The sequence below is a fragment of the Ambystoma mexicanum genome, chromosome 1p (genome assembly GCF_040938575.1).
Source record: "Ambystoma mexicanum isolate Mex_15411 chromosome 1p, UKY_AmexF1_1, whole genome shotgun sequence".
Lineage (NCBI taxonomy): Eukaryota > Metazoa > Chordata > Amphibia > Caudata > Ambystomatidae > Ambystoma > Ambystoma mexicanum.
In genome coordinates this window covers 1,239,396,209-1,239,422,725 of record NC_090921.1, presented here as the reverse complement: position 1 = coordinate 1,239,422,725, position 26,517 = coordinate 1,239,396,209, and the positions used below count along the sequence as shown (strand labels likewise).

Genomic DNA, 26,517 nt, shown 5'->3' with positions numbered 1-26,517 from the left:
CCAGGAATATCTGAAAGATGCTACAGTGCTGATTGCAGATTTCATACAGTGCACCAGCCATCCTTTTGTTATCTATACACTCTGCACTATAACTGAGCCACAGAGGGACCATCTTGATGACATCATGGTCTGGATATGTCAACTTGCCAGCACATGTTTTAAAGATGGGGGGGGTGAGGTTTTGGGCTAGAATGTGCTTGGCTGTTACTAGCATTTCTTGAGATGTAAAATACTGCGTCGGCCTGAAAAGTTGTTGGATCATATCCTAGATGATGGCCATCACAAGATGCCGGCACGTACAGCAGGTCACAGCTGTTGAGGGTCATTCACAGGGCATGTAAGTGGAGCATGAGCTCAGTTTCACAAAGGACTGGAGTAATGATGTTTATGAATACTGGCTCATTCTCGATCACTCCATCTTAGAGAAGCCTAATGGATCAAGGATCTTTGGGAGCAGTGATAGCTTCAAATGTTCTACAATGGGTTGTCCTGCTAAAGCAGTTGACTGTTGCATCCGTGGAAAGGGGAACCATTTTGTTAGAGTCCGCAGGTCAGTCTCAGCTGCAATATTTCGCTGTGGCCAGAAGCTTCTATTTTGTAGAGTAACCAAACTAGCACTATATGAGGGGCCCCTTGAAATGTGACGGACGGAACCTTGAAGTGATCACAACCATGCTCTGCTGGCCCTGGTGAGAGGCAATGGACCTGGTTAACATCAAGGCATCACATGGATCCTGACCTTTCACCGTGTCCATAATTGGGTAACCATGCATGCAATACACCACAAACACCATGAGTTGCAAACACTTATCTATGTCACGGCATAAGTTGCATATAGGTTGCTGAATTATGTGACAGCTGCAGATCTATGTTGTATACACATTATTGCAATTCCATGGACTGGCGACCATTGGTAGAATAGGACTATCTAGTTCATCTGCACAATACGGAAATGACCTAGCGTCACATACCTTTTTTACTATGCCAACTAATCTAAAAGGAGCAGGAACAGCTAGAGGTGCATGACATTAACGAAAAAGCACGTGGCCCTACTCTGTGGGTCTCATTATTCTTCTGGCACAGAAGTTTAAGTGGCCGGAGAAATTCGATCACTCGTTGACTTGACGGTCCCCGACATGACTATCAAGAGGGAAAGACACCAACATTTTCACCAGATGCTCTCTGTGTTTTATGCCTCAGCCCACCTCTCTTCTCACCTGTTCCTGCTGTTTTACGTCATGAAGACCAACCCTCTTTCTCTTCTCAACTGTTGCTGTTCTCCCATGTTCCTTATTTCTCGAAAGCAGTTTCTGTCCCCATGCCCCCGCTGCTTACGCTGCATTTCCATTCTTGGGTAATTTCCCACTTGCCATCTCGACCTCGACTGTTGTTTCTGCCTTCTGGCTGTTTTTCCCCAGTCCCTCTTACTTATCTGTAGGCCATGTTCCTTACTCTCGCAAAGTGTCTCTTGTCTGCTTCCTGACCAAAGACCTCTTATAACCTTTATACATCTGGAAGAAAGCTGCCACGCCTCCTCTTCAGACCTACTCCTTTTGTTTAGGTCCAATGAGGATGAATTTACATTTTATAAATACAATGCACGGATGCATGTTATTTTAAAATACAATGGAACTGAACACAGAAGTACTGTTAATCATCAAGAGCACTAAATCTTTCAAGGTGTCCAAGGCATCTGGCTTCCTTTCTGTTTTTGGGCCCTCTTCAGAGTCTGAGTGGGGATCACATTTACAAAAAGAACCCCGCCCGAACTCTCATACTAACCCCTGACTAATAACGCCCTTTAAGGTCACTTCTGTAGATCTCTCCCTAACCAAAAGCTTTTATGCTACCTTGTTCCAAAGCATATGCAACCTAACCTGTATTAGCATTATGGGCAGGTGCGGCAGCCATTGAGGTTGTTTAAAACCAAGGCCTTTAACATCTCTATCATGGCCGCCTACCTGCCCAATTTATTCACCAACAGGCCCTGTGCTCCCCCTAGAACTCACACTCACACTGCGCTACCACTTCAATACCAACCCCCTGTCCCCACTTACCTTTACTACGGCCCTCACGTCTCTATTCTGCACGATCGCTGTAGAGCGCAGAACAAGCGATGGAAATGGAAGCAGGGCACTGCATGGAACCCCAGTATCCATTTTGTGGCAGCCATTTTAAGAATGCCCTTTTCCTTCCAAAGCAACGCGTTAAAAACCTGCTATAACTGGTGCCATGTTTCACAAAACTATTACTCTCAGCATACAGGTTAGCAAATCCAGGGTGCTAATAGCAATAATCACTGATTCCAAGGTCCATTCCAGCTGAAAATGGCCAAGGGACCCTTGTTAAAGACCCTTGATGCTCTCTGCAGTATTAATTTAGGCCCTGGGCCATTACCTCTGGGTACAGCCCCTGTACTAAGAGATTATTGCCTAATTGCAACCATTTAAGGAATTAATGGACAATCTGCAGGTTCCACCAGTGGTCTGCAGATTGTTCAGAGTGCCACATTCCATGCATACTGGAAGCAGGGAACACAACAGCCACACATTCCCCACACCCACACAGGTGGATTTGACTTACCATTAGCAGGCCATTCCATACGTCCCCACAGCCATTTCCCTACAACAGCCCAGGCGGATTCAAATGTTATTGTAAATAATGTGAACAACAAAAGCGAGTGGGAATTACCCCCGAGAAGTAGAAAACACGGAACTACCTGTTACATAGGCATATAAACGCATGACTTGCATTTACCATTCATGCACTTTTGGCTTGTTTTCTTTCACATGAAAGAGTGACATGGATTAGTATAGTTTATAGCTGGGGTATATGGTCGAGCGAGGGGAAATAGGCTACTTAAACACGTGTCTACTTTCTTCCTCCACCAAATAGGGAGAAGACTGCTGCATCCTCCCTCAGCTTTCTCTGTTAACGCTTTAAGGAAAAAGGTGTTTGGAAATATTGGGAATGTTTGCACTAAATCGCTCTTCTCCTTGCTGCCGGAAAATGTTTAATCTGGGGGCAGGGTTAATCAATGCCGGTACAAATTAATGAGTGTTTCCACAGGTTTTAATCTAATTCCAACATGGGATTTGAATGGGTTTTTTGAAGGATTCCCAGTTTATCTCCTGCCCAAAACCCGGTTTAGCCTGCTGCGTAGGTCTACGCCTAGGAATGAGTTTACAGACAATTCATTTGTACTTTGACATATTTTAATGCAAACAGGACTGTTGCTTTAAAAGGGTTTCCAAACGTATGCACTTCATTGATTACCATTTCTTTTGATGTTCATTTTGTAGCAAATAAATGTGTGTTTCACACCCATTCCATCCATTCTAGGCCTAAAGGCTGTCCTGGAACTTGGGGCCTGGAGACTGCACAGCGCGGTGGTCCAGTAAACAAAGGGGTTTCCCCAAAGCTTTCTGGGGTTCTTCCTACTGTCACCTGTTTGGTGAACTAGGTAACTGTAGTTCAAAGAAGTGGTTGGAAAGTGGTGGCGTATACGTTGATTATTCCCAGATGGTCACGAGCCTAGCAACCACCTAAAAGTGACCTAGCCTCCACAACAATCCTGGAATCCTCAACGTTTTGATAGCCCTAAGGCTACTCAGGAGCACCCCCAGGGCTATTGTTAGCAGGGAGCCTGTATACTGAAAGTCATCAGGGTCACCCACATATTCCTATTGTAGAATTGGCTATTCGCTGTCATTTGTGAATGAGGGGCCCTTCAGTACTGATCACTAAGCACACTTGTGCTTCCATTGTTGGCATATAGCCTGAATGACTCGCTCCTCACTCAGTACTATGAGGGGGATTTACTGTGAGATGAAGTGTTGCATAGAAAACAAACATTGTTTACGTCACATATAGGGCCAGGCACGACAGATTTACTTAATTCATTCTGCCATCCCACTCCCTTGCCTTTTGTTAGCAGCAACATACACCTCTCACACGTCGTACACTTTGATTACACCACATTCTAAATTGGCTTGGCAGTCCCAGAATTATTGTTCTGGAATGTACACGTGGTACCAGTAACAGACAGAGAAGGAAGCCTAAATGTCTGCCAGGATTTTCAGACCACACACTGAAGGAGCCCCTAACACAACCGACACTACTCTCTTTCTGTATTCGTGTCGCCTCTATCTAGAATATAGTCCATATATAATGGGCAAACATGCACTACGGCTATCTGTAGCACATACATAAAATGACTACAGATAGTCATGGTTATCTGTAGTTCATACCGTGGTTATAGAAAAAAGGGCTAAAAAGATATTTTGACAGGTACAGTGAAGTTGGGGGTGAAATATACCTATCCAGGCAGCACCCAGGACTGACCCTGCTTAGCTTTAAAGCAAGGTAGCAGCTGGAACCCTCAGGCCATTTTGCCTAACAAATGAGCACCATTTAAAAGACACTTTAGAGCAACATGGCCTGAGGGGACAGGCACCTTCCTCCCTTTGAAGCTAAGCAGGGCTGGTTGCGGTTACGTCATGGATAGGAGACAGTCCACAGTTCCCGATGCCATGTGTTTTCTTTCTTTCTTTCTTACATTTGTACGCCCAAACCCTGAGGTATCAGTTTTAAATATCACAAAACACACTAAAAAAACACACGCCCCTCGCATTATTTTTTTTAAACGTGCTAATGTCAGTCCTTGAAAGTATTGTAGTTAGCGACCATTCTTTTACCTTTTGCTGAATTGCATTCTGTTATTTGTAGTTTCTCAAGTCAAAAACCGGGGAATAATGCCACAATTGTAAACTTTTTTCCTAACATAGTTCAATAATGATTTATATATTTGAGTGACAATATGGTATGCATACTTTTCAATTTGTCTTTATAAAGCAGATTGTTGAAAGCCAGACATGTGGGTGAGGAGGGAACATGAGAGGGCAAGTAAGTCATGAGTGTTTGTAATCCTGGACAGTGGTGCTGATATTTACCCCTGATTGTGGCTGATTTTCGGGACACAACTAAAAGACACATGTGGGTGGACAGCCTAACTTTATTTCAGAGGGTGGATGCAACCCCTTGGGTTTTTTTTTCTGAGGTTGGCAAAATTACTCAAGTATTTGGCTACCAGGATGTTACTCGGGTTGTCATGTTCCCAGTGCAGACGCTTACCCACAAGAACACAACCACTTGTTTTGTATTGGGATTTTGTTTTCCATGGAAAACTTCATTGCAGATTTCAGGGTTTAAAACGTGAACACCTCTAATGCTTTGCCAGCATATCTATTGGAACATTTACCCTCTTAGGTTATTTTTCATGTTTTCATTTTTTTTTAAAAAGTCCCATGCTATTTTGTCTTGCACACTTTCTTCTAAGATTAAGGTCAATTGAACTACATTTGTATAATTCACTTTAAGATATATGTTCACATACTTAGCGTATATTGATGGGTGCCAGTTTTGGATTTTTGCTATGGGGGAAAATGCACCTGGGCATATTTTATTCAAGCAGTCAATCATGTTTTTACCTTTGCCATGCTGCTTAAATGTGGTTAGTTGGGGTTGTGTGATGTATAACAACATTCACCAAGAGGCCAGCAATAAAACAAGGGAGTTGTAGTACTCTGCTTAACCAAAGTGTGTGATTTTTGGAAAAATAATTAACTAAAAACATTGTGAGTTCCCAAAGCTTGAAATCTTTCATACATAATTTTTTTTTAAAAAGATAATTTTACAGCAAGATTGTGGGTGAAAAATCATTGGTGGCCAGGGTCTCCCATCCATGCAATAACTAGGACTGACCCTACTTAGCTTTAAAGCAATGAAAAGGCCAGCCTGCTCAGGCCATGTGGCCGAATAAATGAGCCCAATTTACAAGAGCACTTAGAGCAACATTCCCTGAGGGGCCGGCCCCTTACTCACTTTGAAGCTAAGCAGTGTTGGTCCCGCTTACTGCATGGATGGGAGATAGTCCACAGTCCAGTGCTGTGTGTTCTTCATTTTAAATATCTCATAACACACTAAGAAAACACACAGCATCCACATGAATTTTTGATAAACCATGCTAATGTATTGTGGTATTTGTAGTCTCCCAGTCAAGATGGAGGGAATAATACCATGATTGTACACTTTTTGCCTAACATAGTTCAATGAGGATTTATATAATTCAGTGACACTATGGAATGTGTACTTTTAACGTTATCTTTATAAAGCAGAGTATTGTTGAAAGCCATACATGGGGGTGAGGAGGGGAAATTATGAGAGGGCAAGTAAGTCAAGAGTATTTGCCCACGATGTGGCAAGAGAGTTTGTAATCATGGAGACTGGTGCCGTAATTATCCCCTGATTGTGACTACTTTCTAGGGCACAAGTAAAGGACACATGTGGGTGAAGAGCGTAACATTTTGTCAGAGGACGGACGTAACCCCTTGGGTTTTTTTGAGACTGGAAAGCTTGCTCAAGTATTTGGCTACCAGGATTTTGCTCAGATTGTCATGTTCCCAGTGCAGACGCTTACCCACAAGACCACAAGCACTTGTTTTGTATTGGGATTTTGTTTACCACGTAATATTTCCAACATATTGCTGGGTTTAAAAGGTGAGCACCTTTTATAATTTGCCAGGATAATTATTAGAACATTTCCTCTCTCAGGTAATTATTCTGGTGTTAATTACTTTTTATTAAAGTCCAATGCTATTTTCTCTTGCATACTGTCTTCTAAGGGGATGGTCAAATTAACTACATTTGTATATTTCACTTTAAGATATATGTTCCCTTAATGTGTGTGCATTTATGAGTGTCAGCTTTTGATTTTCGCTATGGGGCAAAAGTACCTGGGCATGTTATTCTTGCAGCCAGTCATTTTTTTACCTTTTCCATGCTGATTAAATGTGGCTAGTTCGGGTTGTGCGATGTATCACAACAGTCAATAGAAGACCGGACATAAATCAAGGGGCTTGAATCACGCTGCTTAACCAAAGTGTGTGGTCCATGGCAAATAATGTAATCTCACTGCACATTGCCCTAAAACATGGTGAGTTCTCAAACCCTGCAATCTTTTAACATAACAATACCACTGTCAAAACAGGTCAAAATCAGTTTGTGATTGACAAACGTCTTTCTGTGATGGGTTGCAAGTGTTTTAAAATATAGAGTGGCCATGCCCACCGGCCATGGCTAGTGGTTTGGTAGTGTTTGAAAACGGACAGTCAGCACGGCCAAAGCTTGTGCCCACTGACCATGGCCTAAGGCCATGGCTAGTGGTCTGGTAGTGTTCTAAAAATCTATGGAATAACAAAACCCTTGGAATTAAAGGAAAAAACTTTAGTTGCAGGGGTGTTAAGGTGAGAATTTAATGAAACAAAACCCCTGAAATTCAGCTAAAGTCACCTTAATTCACACACCCTGTTGCACAGCCTATGATAACGCTGATGACATCACAGATGACATCACTGATGATATCACAGGTGACATTACAAATGGCATCATCTATGACATACATACTACTGTATTAAACAATTGGATACTATTTTACAGATTACCTTTACTTTGTACAGTATGGGCCTCATTACGACCCTGGCGGTAAGGGGTTAACGCCAGCGTTAGCTGCGCCGACCCCTTACCGCCAATTACGAGGTCCCCTAGCGCCATGGTGCTTTTAACACCTGCTTTTAGCAGGTGTTAAAATCCATGGCGCTAAGGGACCATGGAGTTAATTACGCCACCGTAATTTACGGTGGCGTAATTAACGCCTTCCCCACTCCCATTATGCCCTACGGGGCAAAAATGGGAATGGGGAAGGGTAAATGGGGATTGGGGACTTACCGCCCCGCCTAGGTCGGAATGGGGCGGTAAGTCCGCCAACCACCATGGCGTAAACGTAGTTTACGCCATGGTGGTAAAGTCACGGCCCAGGCGGTAACTTACCGCCTGGGTCGTAATGAGGCCCTATGTGTTTGATTTCAATTTTAACATGTTAATCACTTACAAAAGACATACAGAAAGAAATATACATCTGTGTACATGTTTGCAAGCAACTGTTGAATTTTAAAATGTATTTCTTTTCCATACATATATACATGGAAGGAAGTGAAAGCCTCCTTCCGACAAACTTTTAAGACGCTTACTTTATGTCATAAAAGTGACACACTTTGGCCCAGTAACCTGGCTAGCCCCGGGATGTGTTTCGGGAGGAGGGAGGAGATTGGGGGGGGGGGGCGCCTGATGGTAATCTTTTCTGACTATAGCTGATATTATAGATTCCCCCTATTCATTCTGGATATTTCTATTTGTAATCCTGTCTGATCTGGACATTATTTCTAATCCTGGTATAGATTGTAAATGGAAGCAAGAGCCATTTGATTGTACCTACTTTGTTATTAAAAGACGGTCTAAAACATGATGGGGAAATGGCAATTTGTGGATGTGGTGGGCGGGACATCCATCAGAAGAGCTGAAGATACATTTGGGGGAAAGGGGGTGCTACTTTCAGGACGCATTGGGTTGGTAGTGAAGGGGAAGCAAAATGAGCTTTTCTTCAGGGTGCTAAAAATCTAGCATTTGCCCTTCAATCCCAGAGAGGAAAAATCTATATCCCATGATCTATATGATGGCTGTTTTGCTGCTTTATGAGTGCTAATAAGCGGGCGATGCTGTGCTATGTATGTTTTGGCCATGTACCTTTTGGATTTGGATGGTCGATATCTTTATAAGGATTTTGCCCAGGAACGGAAAGTTGAAGATAGAGTGGATGTTTGGGAGGCCTGTGTTAGTGAGACAGGGATTTATGTATTTAGGGGATTTATCAAGCTTTAATGTTGTTGATAGACATATGGAGTTAATCTCAATGTTGACCCAGGCGAGTGTAACAATATTGATGGAACAAGACTGCAGTTCAGGGGAAAGGGTCATTGAGGTGATGCAAATGTGACCCCACCAGGGGATGAGGCAGAGTGGGAGGACGTAGCATCTTATGTGTTAAGGGTTGAGGCAGGAAGACAGCCAAATAGATGTCATGGGCTCTTTGATTGTTGCTGCTTGCAAACATGCAGGACCTTGTGCTTTTTGCTATTTTTTAAAACCAGCAAACAGCACCATTCATCTTGCTAACAGTTCCAACCTCTCTAAAATTATAGACTCAGTTATAAATTAAAAACATTTCTTAAACTTGAAATCACGAGTTGATTTCTGTAACTTAATGTACATTTTGTTTTTGTGGGAATATAATTTTTATTAGCATCATGCACAGTGAGATGAATGTATGCATCAAACAATGATTAACAGCAGGCGATGTTATCACAGATGTAAACCCAAGAGATACATTATAAATATCTTGAGGTGGCCCATGCCAATGATATGTTCATCCAGTCCTGAAATGTAGGCTCCTATCACTTTGTAATCTGGTACTTGTATTCCCATAGAAATTCCCTAGAGTATTTATAGTTTCATTTTCCCCCTAACATCGTGGGGAAACAAATAGAAGATTACACAGTGATGGGAGCTTAAAAGTTAGTTAGTTTCCTGTCACTTTGTGATCTGGTGCTTGAAACTACAAATACTGTGAAGAACCTTCAAAACATCCCAACACTTATCCAGGACAAAAATATTGTAATCAAATGAGTGTTCCATGCAGGAATTTCATTTGGTAAAACCTTAATGTCTGTTTTATCCAATACTCGCATATTTGTGGCTGGCAATTTGGAGAACTATAGAGCATTTCATGCTAAGTCTAAAAAACAGACCCAATTGAATCCCAAACAAAAGTCACCCCACTCCATCCTTTTACACCTGGCCTTACATGTGTGTGGTACCTTGACTTTATTTTACTAGGAGGTCACCTCTAGCTCAGTCAAATGCTGCTAAAGGATTGAGCGTACTGTGCAACCAGAAAACTAGATCTCACAGCCAGACTTCCCCATTAAACCAATATATATGAACCTGGGCAAATCACTTTATCTAAGTTGGCAACCATATTTTTTTTGACTGACAAAATTGGAATCACCTATAGGTGATTCTTATACGTGTACACATATCACCTCATAATACATGGTTGATAGTCTACAGTGTTGGCTCCATATATAATATTAATTATAACAGATTATTATTATTATTATTATTATTATTATTATTATTATTATTATTATTATTATATTGCTAATTTATATAGGACACACCACATGCTAAATTCTTCCTCGGGTTGATCATTGTTTTTGGCACCATAGCTTGTGCGCAATGGTTCTTTCTTAACAGAAAAGTGAAATGAATTATGGTATGTGATGTCACTGGGTTTATACTACTCTCTGCTGCCATTTGCATGGCTCTTATTGCAATGAGACCTGGGAAAAGGGTCTCTTGTTTTGATTAGCAGGGATAGAATGAATATGTACGATATAATGAGGCTTGGTTTGCTCCCAGAGATTGCGCACCCAGCCAGAAATTAAAGTGTTCAATTAAGCATAATTTAATGCAATTCAAAGACAGCCGACACGTGTTTCGAGCACAACCTCTTCTACCAAGACTGCAAGAATGTAAACATATTTTGTACTTTTTTGTTAATCATATATTGGGATTAACAAAAAATTGGACATCCTCCAGGTCCAAAAAAACCATAGAGCAAACATAGGAGTGGCATGTTAAGTACACATCACAACAATTCCCAACAAGATTTGCCAATGTAGTTTGCATTCCAAAATATGCTAACATATCATAGCAGTGATAACATAAACGTAAAAAGGATATATAGCCAATTGTTCATTGGTGTTCATCGAAACATTGAATCAGTGCCATATATGAGAAAGGAGAGAATAAAGTATATATACAGTAATGTCAGTGATGGGAACGGTCCCGCGAGTTCAAAACTCGCCATACTTATGTCCATGTGCTCGCAAAAGTTAAAAAAGTAGTTTTACCCGAGTAGGCTTGACACTAGTTCTGATACATGGGAAAAAGAAGGAAAAGTTTTTGTTTCTTTAAGGTGACATAAATATTTGCAAAGCCCCTCATAAACAGTTTACAAGGAGTTGCCATATTATATTACTTATCCAAATTACGGCAAATTGCAAAAAGTTTCTCGCATATATTCTTACATTTATATATAACAGATAAGTATCCAACAGAATTTCGATTGCGGCTCCGCTGAAAGCGGAAAATAGCTAGATTAGCCGCATTACATAGATTAGAATTTAAGTCAATCATGAGCGAAAGATAAATTTAGAGACTGAAATTAAATTAAATTAAAATACCTATATGAACGCATGTGCGTATTCGAACTGTAATTGTCAGTCTAAACATGTGCAATGAAATTGAAGGAATTGAAGCAGACATGCGACACCGAGTGACGGGGAGACAGGAGAGGAAAAGTCTAATGAGTCAGGTATTAACATTCGCAATGACGGTCACATGCGCATACCCCCAGGACGCGCTGTCCGTAGGGGTCGACGCGAAAGACCCACACTTACCGGCGTTTCCGCCCATACTGTGAAACTGGAGCCTTGCACGTGATGGCTGAGCTCGTATTTACAATGGAGCTCACGCCATGAAAACAACTAGAGCTCTAGCATTAACCTGCGGCGGCCATATTGGGTATGAGCTCAAGGCTTGTTCAGTTAAATGTACGAGTGGAATACAAGGGAGAGTATCACAATTATAATTAATTAATATCACAAAGCAATATTCACACAATTCGTAAACAGTGTGAAATTAGCTTAACTATGAAATTACTGCACATTTCAATAGCGCCTGATGTATATACTAGAATTATGGTTGTTTACCATCTGGTTGAGTCCTGTAGTTCTAGCGACTGCCAGCAAAAGTAACAATGGAATAGTTACCTATTAGTTAGAGGATAATTGACAAGGGGGGGGGCGAATAATTATAAGGCCCACTCCATAGTCCTGTTGCCGGAATGCATGGCATGCAGGAAGGGTTGGGCTATTACAGTTCAGCAGCAGAAATAACACATAGTTAATAGTCCCTATGTCCCCCAATTCTCAATGGCACATGCATGCAATCCAATTAGAATTAAGTAGTTGGGTTCAGTATTTACATTACTGATCGAGTCATGGAACAAAAAGCGGTTGCCAGTGTTGACTCCACAGGACAGTTCCCATCATCATATTGATATAAACATGTATGGAGCCCCATACTGGTCTAATGCAATAAATGTGCAAAGACTTCAAAGAAACACAGATAGTTCATGATCGCTGTTGAGGCCATTGCATACCGTTCGATATTGACAGATTAATCGTGCTTCCGATTGTCTCAATTTGAGGGTAAGAAAGCCTCCACGTTGTGGTAGGGACACTTTTGCCATGCCCACAAATTTAATCTGCGATTTATTATCAAGTTGATGAGATTTTTGCCAATGTATGGCAAGTGGGTATTTAGACTCCTGGTTTGAAATAGTAGATAAGTGTTCTCATATTCTTGTTTTGAGAGGCCTGGTAGTACTGCCAATATAGTACTTTCCACATACACACAAGATACAATAAACAAAAAATGTTGTGTTGCAATTAATGAAGGAATTCACTTTGAACATACCAAGTTTCCCAAAATCAATATGAGAAGTCTCAAGTGCATGACAGCACATCGAGCATCATCCACATTTGTGGAAGCCTTGGTTGGATCTCTGACTGAGCCAAGTTGTGGCATGTTGCCGGTTAGACATAAACAAGGGGGACAGGATGTTTTTGAGATTACTTGCTTTACTGTAAATAAAATTTGGTGATTTGTCCAACCATGGTGAAATCTCATGATCTGTCTGATTTTAGGGGTAAGTAGATCCACCCTCTTCATGTTCTGTGCAGTATGTTGAACTTTAGTTACTGTACTATGATCATATCCTCTTGCTTTAAATTTTTCACGTAGGAATGCACATTCTTCTAGAAAGTCCCTGTCATTTGAGCAATTCCTGCGGGCTCTAATAAATTCCCCTTTCGGTATATTAGTAATGACAGATTTTTTATGGCAACTAGAAGCCTGTAGAATTGCATTGACTGAAGTTGCCTTGCGAAATGTTTTAGTGACAATTGTATTGTCCATCAAACTGATAGTAAGATCTAAAAAATGAATACTGCTGTTACTGTATTCACATGTAAATGAAATGCCCCAATCATTGTTGTTTAAGTAATTTACAAAACCATTCAGACCGTCCACTGTACCCGTCCAAACGAAGAAGACATCGTCTATGTAACATTTCCAGACATGATTACTTTCAACATACGGATTATCAACAATTGCAAAATTGCTCCTCAAACTGATGCATGAAAATGTTGGCAAGTGCAGGGGCATAGCTGCCCCCCATCGCTACACCAATTTTCTGTTTGTAATAGCAGTTGTTAAACAAGAACACATTATTACTTAGAGCACAAGACAGCATTTATTTAACCATCGCAATATGATCAAAATAGGATGCAGAGTGTTTGCGGTAGATGAAGTCTACACTTGCAATTGCTTTTGCATGATTGATGGAAGTGTACAATGCTTTGACATCAAGCGTGACCAACAACATCCCGGGAATAACTGTCATTTCTGATAAGATTTGCAATATGTGCATTGTATTGCGCAAACAGGTGGGGATTGAGTTGACTAAAGATGCTAAATATTCATTAATATAAATGGAAATAGGCTCCATAATTCCCCCACCCCCACTTAGGATTGGTCTCCCTTCAGGTACATGTAAGAATTGTTTATGTATCTTCGGTAAAAAGTATGCAGTTGGCATAACAGGACCGTTAACAAGGAGGAATTGTTTTTCAACATCTGTTAGTAAGCCACATGAGTGCCAGTTACATAATAGTTCACTCACTGTGTTGCAGAGCTGGGGCAAAGGGTTTGCTGGAAGTTCTTCATAGCAGCCAGGGGAGTTTAGATGTTTTAAAACCATGTCAATGTAATCTTGTTTGTCCATCAGAACCACATTGCCCCCTTTATCTGCTTCCTTGATAATTATTGCATCATTCTCCATTAATTTACATGCCCCCTTTATCTGCTTCCTTGATAATTATTGCATCATTCTCCATTAATTTACGTAGTGCAGATTGTTCAGCTGGAGATAAGTAATGTTTAGAGCTGTTGCATTTTTTTACCTCTAGAGATATCCTCAGAACGATGGATGTCATTGATTACGGCCTGATGAAATGTATCAATTATGTTATCTTTTGGAAAAATTGGTATAATTTTGATTTGCATGAAAGTTCTTTAATTTTCAAATTTTGTTGTTGTATGTCCAAATCTTTCATTAGGTCACTGATGTTCATCATAGGATTGTGTTCACATTCATCCAAAGACAACAGTACATGAGTATTTTGCATCATTTGCAGTGTAATATCTGATGGACTGGGTATTGCGGGTTGGGTCTTATAGTATTTTACTTGGGTTGCAAAATATTTCTTAAGTTTAAGTTTACGAATGAACTTGAACAAATCGATTTGTATCTGAACGTACTCACTGTAACCCGAAGGGGCAAAGGAAAGTTCTTTGTTGAGTACTGTACATTCACACGGGGAGAGTGAATAACTACTCAAATTACAAATTAAATTTATCGGGTCTGATTTCTCAGATTCTGTTGGTAGGATGACCTGGTTACTCTGCGTTGCAGCGGAGGAACGTTTCCTCCTGTTGGGTTTGCTACCCCTTGTGCCCCTATGCTTTGGCCTGGGGTTGAAGTATTTGTCGTGAGTGGTACTTGAAACCAAACTTTTTTCATGGATGCCAGTGCAGCTTGCCGGTTGCCTTTTTTGAAACAGCGTATCTGTTCCAAAAAAGCTGATGGGTGTATATTACTAGCATCTCCTGTCGGAGTCTCGGAATCTGCAGGTATCTCATCGTCTATGGAAATCGAGCCATTAGCAGGTATCTGGGATTCGGCTGGTACTTGGTCTTTCGCTTTCGCTATCAATGTCTGAGCTTGCAGGGGGTGATGCTAAACTGCTAGTTTTGGATTTAGAAACTTCGTCATAGTTAGGCTGATAGGTGTATACACGATTGTCTCTATAATCCCTATCATCCCATGAAAAATTACGGGATTTACGGAGTTTAACATCATTTTGGTGTCTACGCAAGCGACTATACAGGGTCTTGAAATTGTTATCAATAGTTGCACTAGGTGCATCGTAAAGGGCTATTTCTTCCTTGAGTGCCTCAATTTGTGTGACTATCCTAGCATGTTCACGTTTTGAGTGCTCAATGAGTAGTTTGAGCATATTATTGGAACTGGCTGTTAGATTGGCTTCCCAATCCGTTTCAAGGTCACTATCTTCCGGATCTTCAAAATCCGGCAAGATAAGTATCCGTAAGCCACGAGGAATTTTATTTTCTTGTAAATAATGTGCTAATGTGGTTCTTTCCCAGAATTTGTTGATTCCTTTTATACTGAGATGTTCCAGTCTGATAAACTTGGATCTGAGATCCTCAGATTCCGAGGTCCATCTTTTAAAGGGGTTCAGAGTTGAACCTCTGGGTGCAAACAAGGCTTTTATATCATCGTCTCTAGTAAGTAAATATCCAGCGGCTTGCACCATTTTGCAAGTTAAATGCAAGAGTGGAGGTCCGGCAGCCAGTCCTCAGTGTCCAAAAGATGCAAAAGAGAGTGTGGCAGAAAAGGACAATTGAGGTTTTGGCGCACTGACAAGAGAATAAGATGGTTGACGGGCACCCTGCCTAAGGTGTGCACATAAATGGAATATAATGAGGGTTGGTTTGCTCCCAGAGATTGCGCACAGAGCCAGAAATTAAAGTGTTCAATTAAGCATAATTTAATGCAATTCAAAGACAGCCGACACGTGTTTCGAGCACAAGCTCTTCTTCCAAGGCTGCAAGAATGTAAACATATTTTGTACATTTTTGACAATCATATATTGGGATTAACAAAAAATTGGACATCAGCCAGGTCCAAAAAACCATAGAGCAAACATAGGAGTGGCATGTTAAGTAAATATCACAACAATTCCCAACAAGATTTGCCAATGTAGTTTGCATTCCAAAATATGGTAACATGTCATAGCAGTGATAACATAAACGTAAAAAGGATATATAGTCAATTGTTCATTGGTGTTCATCGAAACGTCAAATCAGTGCCATAAATGAGAAAGGAGAGAATAAAGTATATATACAGTAAGGTCAGTGATGGGAACGGTCCCGCGAGTTCAAAACTCGCCAAACTTATGTTCATGTGCTCGCAAAAGTTAAAAAAGTCGTTTTACCTGAGGAGGCTTGACACTAGTTCTGATACATGGGAAAAAGAAGGAAAAGTTTTTGTTTCTTTAAGGTGACCTAAATATTTGCAAACCCCCTCATTCCATCTTATTCTCTTGTCAGTGTGGCAAAACCTCAATTGTGCTTTTCTGCCACACTCTCTTTTGATTATGTACGATACCTTTGATTTGGTGTTGATACATGCAAACCAGAAGTACTTGAGTTCTGTGGGGCAGTGTGCTTACAGGTGGTTCCTGTGGAGCACACTTGGGGTAGCTGTCTCTGGGGCAGGTGGAGGGTGCGTTTGTGTGCTCATAGTGCAGTCATGTGTCGGTATGAATTGTGTTATACAAGTTGGTGGCAGAGGAGTGGACTCAACTTTACATTGAGTCTTTCTGTGGACTGACGCTGAATACAACCATAGTTGTGGCTTCAGGAGTCTTGTAGGGGTGGAGCAAGGATGTTCACTGCACGATGGTGGGGAGGATGGAGTTCTAATACTCATTATAAGTAGTGTGCTCTACATTACTTTTGACAGGCCACAACATTTAAGAAGGCTGAGCCTTTTTTCGCACCAAAATGAACTGTACATGTTCTTCATGCCTGCAAATCCAGAAAGGTATTTCATCGAATTTTCATTTAGGAATTACAAACGAAGCCCTTTTTTCCACAAATGAACTTCTTCCTGCCAGATACTATTAGATCTTTGTCAAAAATGTTTTTCTTAATGTCACACAAGTATTTGTTTTGTCCTAAAATAGGTCTACAAATTAAATTCTGCCAACGTTTCATAATAATAATACACAACGTCTGGTGATGAATTTGGCCATTTATCTCAAAACTCGTTCTTTAGACTATGGGCCTGATGTACAGAGCGTTTTCCAATGGGTTTGCGTTATTGTAAAACATGTTTGTAAATCAAGCCGTTATCTGGTCATTTTATTGCAAACAAAATAGACTGGTACATAGCAGAGCGGACAATAACACAGAAAAACACGGAAAATATTAAATAAATATATAAGGAGTAGTGGGGTAAGGGGTTAAAATGGGTCGGGATGGGGTTGCAGTGGCTTTAAAAGGGTGGAAAACTGGGTGCTTGGGGACCCCCCCCCAAATAAAAACACCAAAAACAAATTTGTTTTGTCTGCTCTGTTATGTACCATTTTGTTTTTGTGGTCGGTAAGATCACATATAACCAATCAGGCCCTGTGTCGTCTTATAAGATTTTGAAGGTGTCAGAACAGTGTTATTTTGCTGGATTAATTTTGATTGGGTACTCAAAGCTCTTTTACCTAGGGGCATCATTACAATACCAGTAAGGTATGAACATATTAGCTTTTTATCAAGCAAATCGGCCAATGATTTCAACACTGGTTTATCCCCAGTCTATCTTTGATACTTTTAATGCACATCCTGTCAAGATGCTTGTAATCATTACATACTATGTGTCATTTTGCTATTCAACGTGATGGAATCACCGCAACATTAATGTGCTGGGCATGGTCAAGGTGACCTGCTGATTGATTGATTGGGAGGGGAGTTCAAGAACTGGACAACTTAAAAAGGAGACATTTCGTTTTTATTTATTATTTTGCTTTTCACGTTACATTTTTTTTGCATGTGATTTTACATAGAGCTATTTCTGTCTGTGGGAAATAAGCACTAGTGCCTGTGTGCTGTGCTACAGGTAAAATATATATATATTTTTATGACTTCTGGTTTTTTGGTATTTTTTTAACCATTTGTGCCTGTATGTATTCAAAGTTATTTTTGGTCCTTTTGATATGTAATTAGCCACATTTATTATTTTTCTGCAAAAGAAAATTTACTTGCTGTCAGTATCCGTCCACATTTAATCAAATTAAATAATTACACTAACCCCCGAATGTCGGACTTCTTTTACAAATGTAATGCACATTCTGCAATTTGCTTTTATAAAAGAAAATGTTTGCATGATGCTTCATGCCAGATGCCGGCTGCTTCTAGGAGCTTGAATAATAGGTGCTCTCAAAATCTCCAGTGTTTGCCAGTTAAACCCACTGAGTTGAAGTTATTTAGAAGAAAAACACTGCATACACGGCACATATTGCTGCAGTATTTCTTTTCTGTTTAAAAATTTTTATTGGTGGAAATTAGGTATCAATGGCAACTAATACAACCAACGATGTGTCAATAATTATGACAAATATAAAGAAGAGACATAATAGGAGCAGTAGATAACTAATGCAAATGTAAGCCAAGTATCCTTATATAATATTGTAAAGAGCAGATTTAACAGCTATTATATATAATGGGGGAGGACATTACAAAAAACAAAACAAGACAGACGGGATATGACATGCACAAGAGGGAGAGATGGGGGGAGTGGCGTAGGCACAAATATATGAGGCGAAATTTGCAGGATAATAAATTTGTGTGGGTTACTAATGTGGGTCAACATTGGATAGGAAGTCGATAAAAGATTGCCATTTCAACTGATATTTGCTAAGTACGTCAGGAGAAGGTGCATTACAACTTTCTAATCTATGGATATTAGAAATAGAGTTCCACCAAAAATGTTAATGAATATGACTTAGGTTCTTCCAGTTGGTAGTTATGGTTTGAATCACAACCATTAAGCATAAATCAAACAAAAAACAAGCATGTTTGTTAATGGAAGTGCTATGCAACAGAGAACTTCCTAGGATAAGAAAATCAAAACAGAAATCTTGGCGAAAGTTGAAAATATGTTTGATGGTATTCCACACAGAGTTCCAAAATGGCTTGACAAGTTGACACTCAATGAACATGTGCTTGACAGAGCCTTGGGAATGTAAGCAGCTCCAACAAGTATCTTTAGGTGATAAGCCACATTTGAAAAGAGAAACAGGAGTGATAAAGGCTTGTGAAAAACGTATTTGCTCTAATACCACCTGATAGTAAATGGTGGCCTAAGCACATTCGCATTGCACTGTAATGAAGCAACCTGAAACAAGCTGACTATGTTGCCATTTTTTATTTGTCTGCCATCTTGATTGCTCCCTGCTTTCTGTTTCATGCTGTTTTCAGCCTTAACATGGCAGCAGGCCACTGTGTGAACTTTAGTCTGCTTTATGGTGCTGACATAGACAGGAATGTTGAAGCTGCTAAAGTGAATTGTTTATCCTACACTGAAGGACCTTGAAGCTAAGCAAGAGCTCTGCTAATCAGTAATTTAGGTGCCATCCTGTCCCAACAGTGCCTTCACAATACAAGCAATAAGGTAGAATAATGACCAGCTGGACGTGCTCCACCGCAGAAAACCTTATTTTCGTTGCTTTAGACCTTAGACCCAAGGAACAACAGTAGATAACAATAAGCAAGTCAAACAAGGAATGTTGCTGTGTACCCTGTACTAAGAAAACATGATATGGGGGCCCCACATACGAATCCATCCCGCTCCCAGATAGTAAATTGTCTGATGGAAAACAGCAAAGGATGCAGTAAATCAGTCACGTAGGCAGGTCACGAACCCTAGGCTTTGCATTACATGTAGGGGGGTTGGATGACGTGTCCTGGGCTGTGAAGAAACCATATAAATGTATGTACTTGTGAAATATTCGCTCTCTATCGTCTCACAGTGTCTGCTTGCACACATTGTGGGGTGTTGAGAACCGAGTAGCTAGTTGCTAATAAATGCAATTGTAACTTTGATCTCCTGACTGGCGTATTTCTATTATGTGGTAGTAAGCTTTGATTTTAATCTTTCAGGCTCTATGATAAAAAAAAAACAGGAATTGGATTAGGCTGGCAGGTGCAGTAATTTTAGAGATGTAGTGCCATTGTGGGGGCCAGCAAAATTGACGTTCCAACAGTAAGCAATCATTTTTCCAATCACTATGAAGACAATCAGCCATTGGGGTAGACAGAGTCATCAGTAGGATTTTATAGTAAATAGAAGCTGTAGTGTATGAAATAGTCTGCACATTAGAAATATTAGAGCTATACATTAACAACTCAAAGTTTTGTACTATTGCGGCAATAATGGCAAGATATTGTTTCAGAGAAGAGGTAGATATGTGGAACGTGGTAGCAAATTCATTAAATGTAAAAGGAATACCTTGCAAAAAGAGTTGATTAGAGAATTTGATGCCTCTAGAGAGCCATGGCTTCCAAAAAATAGATTTACCTTTTTTAATCAGCAGATTAAGCCAAAGGAAAGGAGAAATGAGCAAGGACTGTTTAGCCATAGATTGGAACATACATAGTCTAAGAAATAGTGCAAATTGGCGAATACAGGAGTATTTAGTAAATGTATTCTTCCCTCTAATAAGGCAAAGATCTGCAAGGGAAATCGGAGAAGCCATAGCTCTTTCCGGGCATACCCACTTAGGTACACAGAATGATTCATCATGAGTAAACCACCACTCTGTTTGCTTGATAACAAAAGCCATGTGATATTTTTTGAAGTCGGGGAAACCAACACCACATTGAGAGCAGGATTTTTTTAATTTACTCAGCAAAATTCTGTGTTTCCTTTTCCCCCATAAGAATTTAGTTGGGCAGGTATTCATTGATTTAAAAAAGGAAGAAGAAAGGGGAATTGGTAACATATAGAGAAGATGAAGTATAATGGGGGAAATCATCATTTTAACAGATTCCACACGGTCCCAGCAGGAAAGGTAAAGGGGAGACCATGAGGATACTAGCTCTTTAACCCAGGCTTACAGGATTTCTGAGTTATGTTTACAAACACTATTACTGCAAGCAGAGATGTGAATACCTAAATATTTGAATCCTTGGGGACACCATTTCATACCTACGGTAGGAGTGTGATAAGGTGTGTAATGTATTCTAAGGGGGAGAACCTCTGACTTATCGGTATTAAGTTTGGAGCCCAATGCTTTTGAAAACCTAGATATTATATCTAGTAGGTATTGGGCACTTTGCTCTGGGTTTTTAAAAAATAAAAGTACATCATCAGCATAAGCTGCCATTTCAATATGTAGATGTCCAAATTGAATTCCTAAAATGTTATTGTTTTGTCTTATAGCTTCTAAAAAGGGTTTGAATTGGAGAAAGAGGGCAACCCTGTTGTGTCCCTCTAGATAAGGGGAAGAAAGAAGTCAATTGGCCATTCACAAAGGCTGCAGTTTTGGGATTAGAATAGAGGACATTAATCATAGTAACAAAAGGGGGACCAAACCCATGCCACTTAAGAGCTTTGAACATAAAATCCCATTCAACTCTGTCGAAAGCCTTTTCTGCACCGAGAGCAACCGGAGATGGGGATCATTTGATTTGTGTAGTATGTGTATAATAGCTAGAAAAAGTCTAATATTGGAGGAGCACACCCTACCTCTAAAAATTCCAACCTGATCTTGCTTAAGAAGATTGGGTAAAAAGGTGAGGAGTCTGTTGGCTAAAATCTTGGCATACATTTTACAATCCGTATTGATAAGGGAAATAGGATGATAGTTTTGGGGGAGTTCAGGATCTTTATTAGGTTTAGGTAACACGATTAGCATAGCCTCCAGAAATGGACCATGAGCCATGTTTTCTGAGATTAAATGAGAGTAGAGTTTGCTAATTTTAGGGACTAATAGATTAGAAAAGTGGCCAACAAAATCAATAGGGAAGCCATCCGGTCCTGGGGCTTTCCCTATTTTAAGATTTTTAATAGGTAAATGTATTTCACGGGGTGATTGGAGCATTAAGTGATACAAGATTTGCCTGGGGTAGGAGTTACAGAGTATATTATGTAGAAAATCATTAACAGCAGCGTGATTAGGATGGGCTTCAGAAGCATATAAATTGGAATAACATTTTTTGAAGGCTTGAACAATTTCCTCATCTGAGAATTTTCTGTTCCCTAAATGATCTTTAATAACTACATTTTTTTTTAAAGTTTGAGGTATGATGCCAAAGATTTACTTGTCTTATTGGAGAATTGATATAGCTTAGCTTTATATTTAAGCAGGTTAGTACATGAATATTGCGTGAGAATTTTGTTATATTGAAATCTTAACTTCAGAATGTCCTTGAGAATAGAGGTAGAGTTAGTACGAGCGAATTGGGTTTCCAGGGGTTTAAGCTGTCTCAGAATGCATTCTGATACAAGTTTTAGTTTTTTCTTCTTGTTGGCAACAAAGGAAATAATATGACTTCTAAGTACCGATTTATAGCAGTCCCAATTATTAGTGATAGATGTGTCTTGATTCTTATTCTCAGAGAAGAAATGATTATGTTGTTGTGCAATAAAATACATAAATGATTCATCATTTAATAGATTAGTATTAAATCTCCATCTGCTGGATGCGAGAGTTTATTGGGGAAGCAATTTGAATGTATACTGGTGCATGGTCAGAGATCGTAATGGATTCTATCTGGGCATCAAGGAGGAGATTAACCATGGAGTTGGGGATGAAAATATAATCAAGTCGCGAGAAGGAATTGTGGGGCGTGGAGTAAAAGGTGAATTCAGAATCAGTAGGGTGGGTAATGCGTCATGTATCACTAAGGCCCAATTCAGATATAAAATTGATAAATTGTGTATGAGAGGTGGTGATGATACACTGCACGTCAGATTTCCTATCCAGGGGTGTCTACAACCTGATTACAATCTCTGCATGCCACCAGATTGAGGGGGTTACATTGAAGCACATGATTCCTGAGTGGCCTCCAAAAGGTGGGATCTGCAGATGTTGGGCCATAGACATTAAGAATCGTGTATTCCGTAGAGTATTCTAATATCTTGAGAATAACCCATCTTCCTAAATTGTCAGATTTGCTGGATAACACTTTAGATTTAAGGGTTTTGTTAATAAGTGTAATGACACCATTCTTTTTACCATTAGCAGCACTCGAAAAGACCTGACCCACCCAGTGACACTTAAGTTTTGTTGCTTCTTCATCTGAGAGATGCGATTCTTGAATGCATGCTATTGAGGGCTTTAGTCTATTGAGACGCTATAGTACTTTTTGTCTCTTGATAGGATTATGTAATCCTTTAACATTCCAAGAAACTATGTTAAGAGGCATAGTAGGGTGAAATTGTTTATATTTACTAAAAAGCAAATCAAATTATACATTTTCATTAAAACAGTAAAGCATGTTAGCATATAATATATGGATGTACCCAGTAAAGTGGATGGAACTTGAAGGGAGCGAAATATAAGGAAGGGGTGAAACAAACAGTGAAGACATGGAGATCAGTAAAAAAGAAACATATCCAAAAACTATAGAGAGAACTGTGGCTAATAGGAACCAGCCACACCAATACATGTCCAAAAGTAATGCGATGGGGGGTGGGATGGGAGGGGGAGTGCCGGGAAAGAAAAGGCCCGCCAATCCCCGCTCTGGTGGAGGAAGTCAAAAAATTCAAAATGCAGTACGTACAATGTCATAAGTTCTTTCAAGTGATCAGGGCTGGACTGCCCCACCCGGACATCCCCCGGTAGGCCTCTGGCCTGCAGGGCCTCTTTGGAGCGGATGGATACACACAACAGCACATTGTGTGATTTTGCATCCACCTGGGTGGTTTGTGTTGATATGGCTACCCGTAGTGCTGGCTGCCACCACCAAACGAGGCAGGCGCTGCAAATTCTTTTTTTTTCTTCCCAGCATCGCTGGGTTCGTGTCTGAGCATGAGGGCCTCTTCGGCTGGGCACCAGACTGGATTGGAACCGCACATGCCAGTGCACACATTGGCAGCGCAGCGGCAGGTCAGCAGGGCCTGCAGCCGGCCCGGGCTGTGTGAGGCCTTAGCAAGATCGATCATGCTGATTGTCTGGTCGACTATGGTAAGCAAGATGCTGATGCAATATCACTTCATGAAGGAACTTTTGATTCGCAGGACATTGGATACACGGCTCACTTTCAAAATGAAGTTTAGCTTGAAGATACACAAGGTGCTGGAGCGGCCGCTATAAAAGTAGTACAGAGGCCATGTTACAGAAACCTTTCAGCAGTGCAATGACAATAAGCACTAGTGCAAACATCATATTCTCTTACTGCATGTTTGCAGCAAGGACATATTTACCTAGTCCTTTCCTCTGGTGCAAACATGCATTGAAGGAATGTTTTTTGCACTAGGGTGCAACGTTTCTGAAATACCACCACATATGTTGTCCGCTTCTGGGAATGGCTCATAAATTAGCCCGGGAAAGAGCCAAAGTCTCCCAAATCCTCTTATTCAGTAACACTTTATATCAAGCGAAAGCCCAAAGGTTACTGGAGTTCATAGTTCACAAGCCCTGAAGCCGTAAATAAATGATATGATGTACTAAAGGTCACAGCTACACCGCCACAGCCCACTCAATGCATATCTTGTTATGGTCTGATGGGTTCAACACACCTTGTGAGGGGGACCCTCGTGACTGCTTCTCTACGCCCCTCCTGGAGTTTCCCTGTCATTAGCACAGGGAAAGTGCTTACAAGCAAAAAGAGAATGCAATATGGCTTTTTAAATCACTTTCTGAAATGTGTGCTGCAAAAATGCACGATTTCAACACATTATTTTAAAAACCTTTCTCGCAGGAAACTCCCCCCCATTGGAATAACTGTAAATTGGTTGGGCTCACTTGCTGCACTCGTTCGTGCCATTTTGGAGAAAATATGTACGCCCATCTACTTTGACACTTCACCAGCCGCAACTGAAAATTAATAATAACAAGCATTGGTCATGCCAACAGTTAGGGCTTTTATAATAGGCATGGGAAAGGCACTTGCCAGTCACTGCCGTGGTGTTATTACATAGCCATGTATGGTAGCAGGTGCAAAATGGCGCCAGGGCATCTAATAGCAGTGCCTGGCAAATGCCTAATACTAACAGAAGCCAAAACCGCTGGCTTTGCCAATGCTTGTTTTTAACTAGACTACAGTGAAGGACCTTATATTTAGTGCTTAGAAATCGAGTGGCTGACGGTAAACCTGGTTAAGAAATGTGCATTACACCAGTAGCACTTACAACTCTAATTAAGTAATTAACTCTCAGAAGACTGCTTTGAAATAACCCTAACAGGCACTGCCAGTGCAAAGTTTGATGGCAAGGCTTGATTAAAGCGAGCTCAAAGAGTTCCCATGAGGAGGTGTTTTGGGTGGGTGGGGAGGGGTTGTAACTGGGTGGGAATGGCCATAGGGATTGGCATAGCCATGGGCAGTCACTGGGTGGGCAAATAACCGAACACCACCTACATGCCCTGTGCCCCTCCTCATATGCCATTTCTCCCTATCTGTACTCCAATGCAATAGTTTCGGCTTATAACAGGCCACACTAAAATGATGATAATAGTAAAATAATACTAATAATAATCATAATAATAGTATCAGGAATGTATATGCAGCTAAATGTAAGGTTTCTCCCGCTTCTGCTGTAGTGATAGCTGCGTGTGTGTTTCTGTGTTATATAGCTGTTTACGTTATGCCCTTTGACCTTTCTGAAAAGCCTGTAAATCTGTTGCTGCAAGGTCAGCAGGGATTTTTTAATGGCATTTATCTCATGTTTCCTTTGAGTTGTTTTTAGAGTTTCCTTATCCTTTGCTGCCAAATGACATTGTGAGGGAGTGTGAAATGTATGACCAGTAACATGAACGTGCAGGTGGCGAAAATAGGAATGAACACAGAGGACTTTCATAAGCATGTCATGGTGGTTCATTCATGCTTGTCTTGAGGCGGCGTTTTTGCCACTGACATATAAATAACAATAGCATGCGGTGTGATGTCATCTGATTGGAGGAGCGCGATCGACGCCACAGGTGGTTTTCTCTGACTAAACAGAGGAAACCCAGATTCCCCCCAAAGCAGCATGCATGCTGTTTCCCAAGGTCTTGCTTAAGAAGCTTGCTCACACCATTGTAATCGTCTGAAGAGCATTTTGTTTAGAAATATTTGTGCCATTATTTCTCCTATGATAAGGAGCATTGGAATTCTTGTGCCTCCAGACCAGGGGTGGGCTGGCCTATGGGGAACTCTGGAGATTTCCTGGTAGGCCTCTGCACTCTGGACTTTTTTTGTGTGGTAACCTATTTTATTTCTGATTTTTTCTCATAGGAAAAGGGTTGGGCTTGCTGAAAATGTGTAATATGGGGCCACTTTGTACATTATTTCCAGGGCCTGTTTTGGTTCTCAGTCCACCCCTGCGTGAGTCATCAACATTGAAGATGAAGTTCCTGGTTTGACGACAGCGCAGCATCGGCCGTGAGGAAAAGGTAAGTTTTTCATTCATTATTTCAAAATAAAAAAAAAAACATTAGCACCCATGCAGTTATCTACACGGGTGCCAATGGCGATATGCCTCTGGGTGGCTGGGGCAACCCTGTTGGTAATGGCTCACCACCCTTGTTACGGGACCCTCACTTCACTCTGGCCCTTAAATTGGGAGATGGGCCATTACCCACAGGGTGGGTC

At 40.7% G+C, this 26,517-nt stretch overlaps 1 protein-coding gene and 1 long non-coding RNA gene across 6 annotated transcripts in view; one reads left to right on the top strand and one right to left on the bottom strand.

The window, feature by feature from the left end:
• Nucleotides 1-26,517, bottom strand: part of LOC138452408 (myelin-associated glycoprotein-like) — a 655,309-nt gene that overhangs the window by 404,526 nt on the left and 224,266 nt on the right. The window lies entirely within an intron of this gene.
• Nucleotides 1-26,517, top strand: part of LOC138452464 (uncharacterized) — a 431,049-nt gene that overhangs the window by 291,927 nt on the left and 112,605 nt on the right. The window contains exon 2 of the long non-coding RNA XR_011260204.1: nucleotides 26,221-26,318. This is a non-coding gene — a long non-coding RNA (uncharacterized lncRNA). The remainder of the gene's footprint in view (nucleotides 1-26,220; nucleotides 26,319-26,517) is intronic.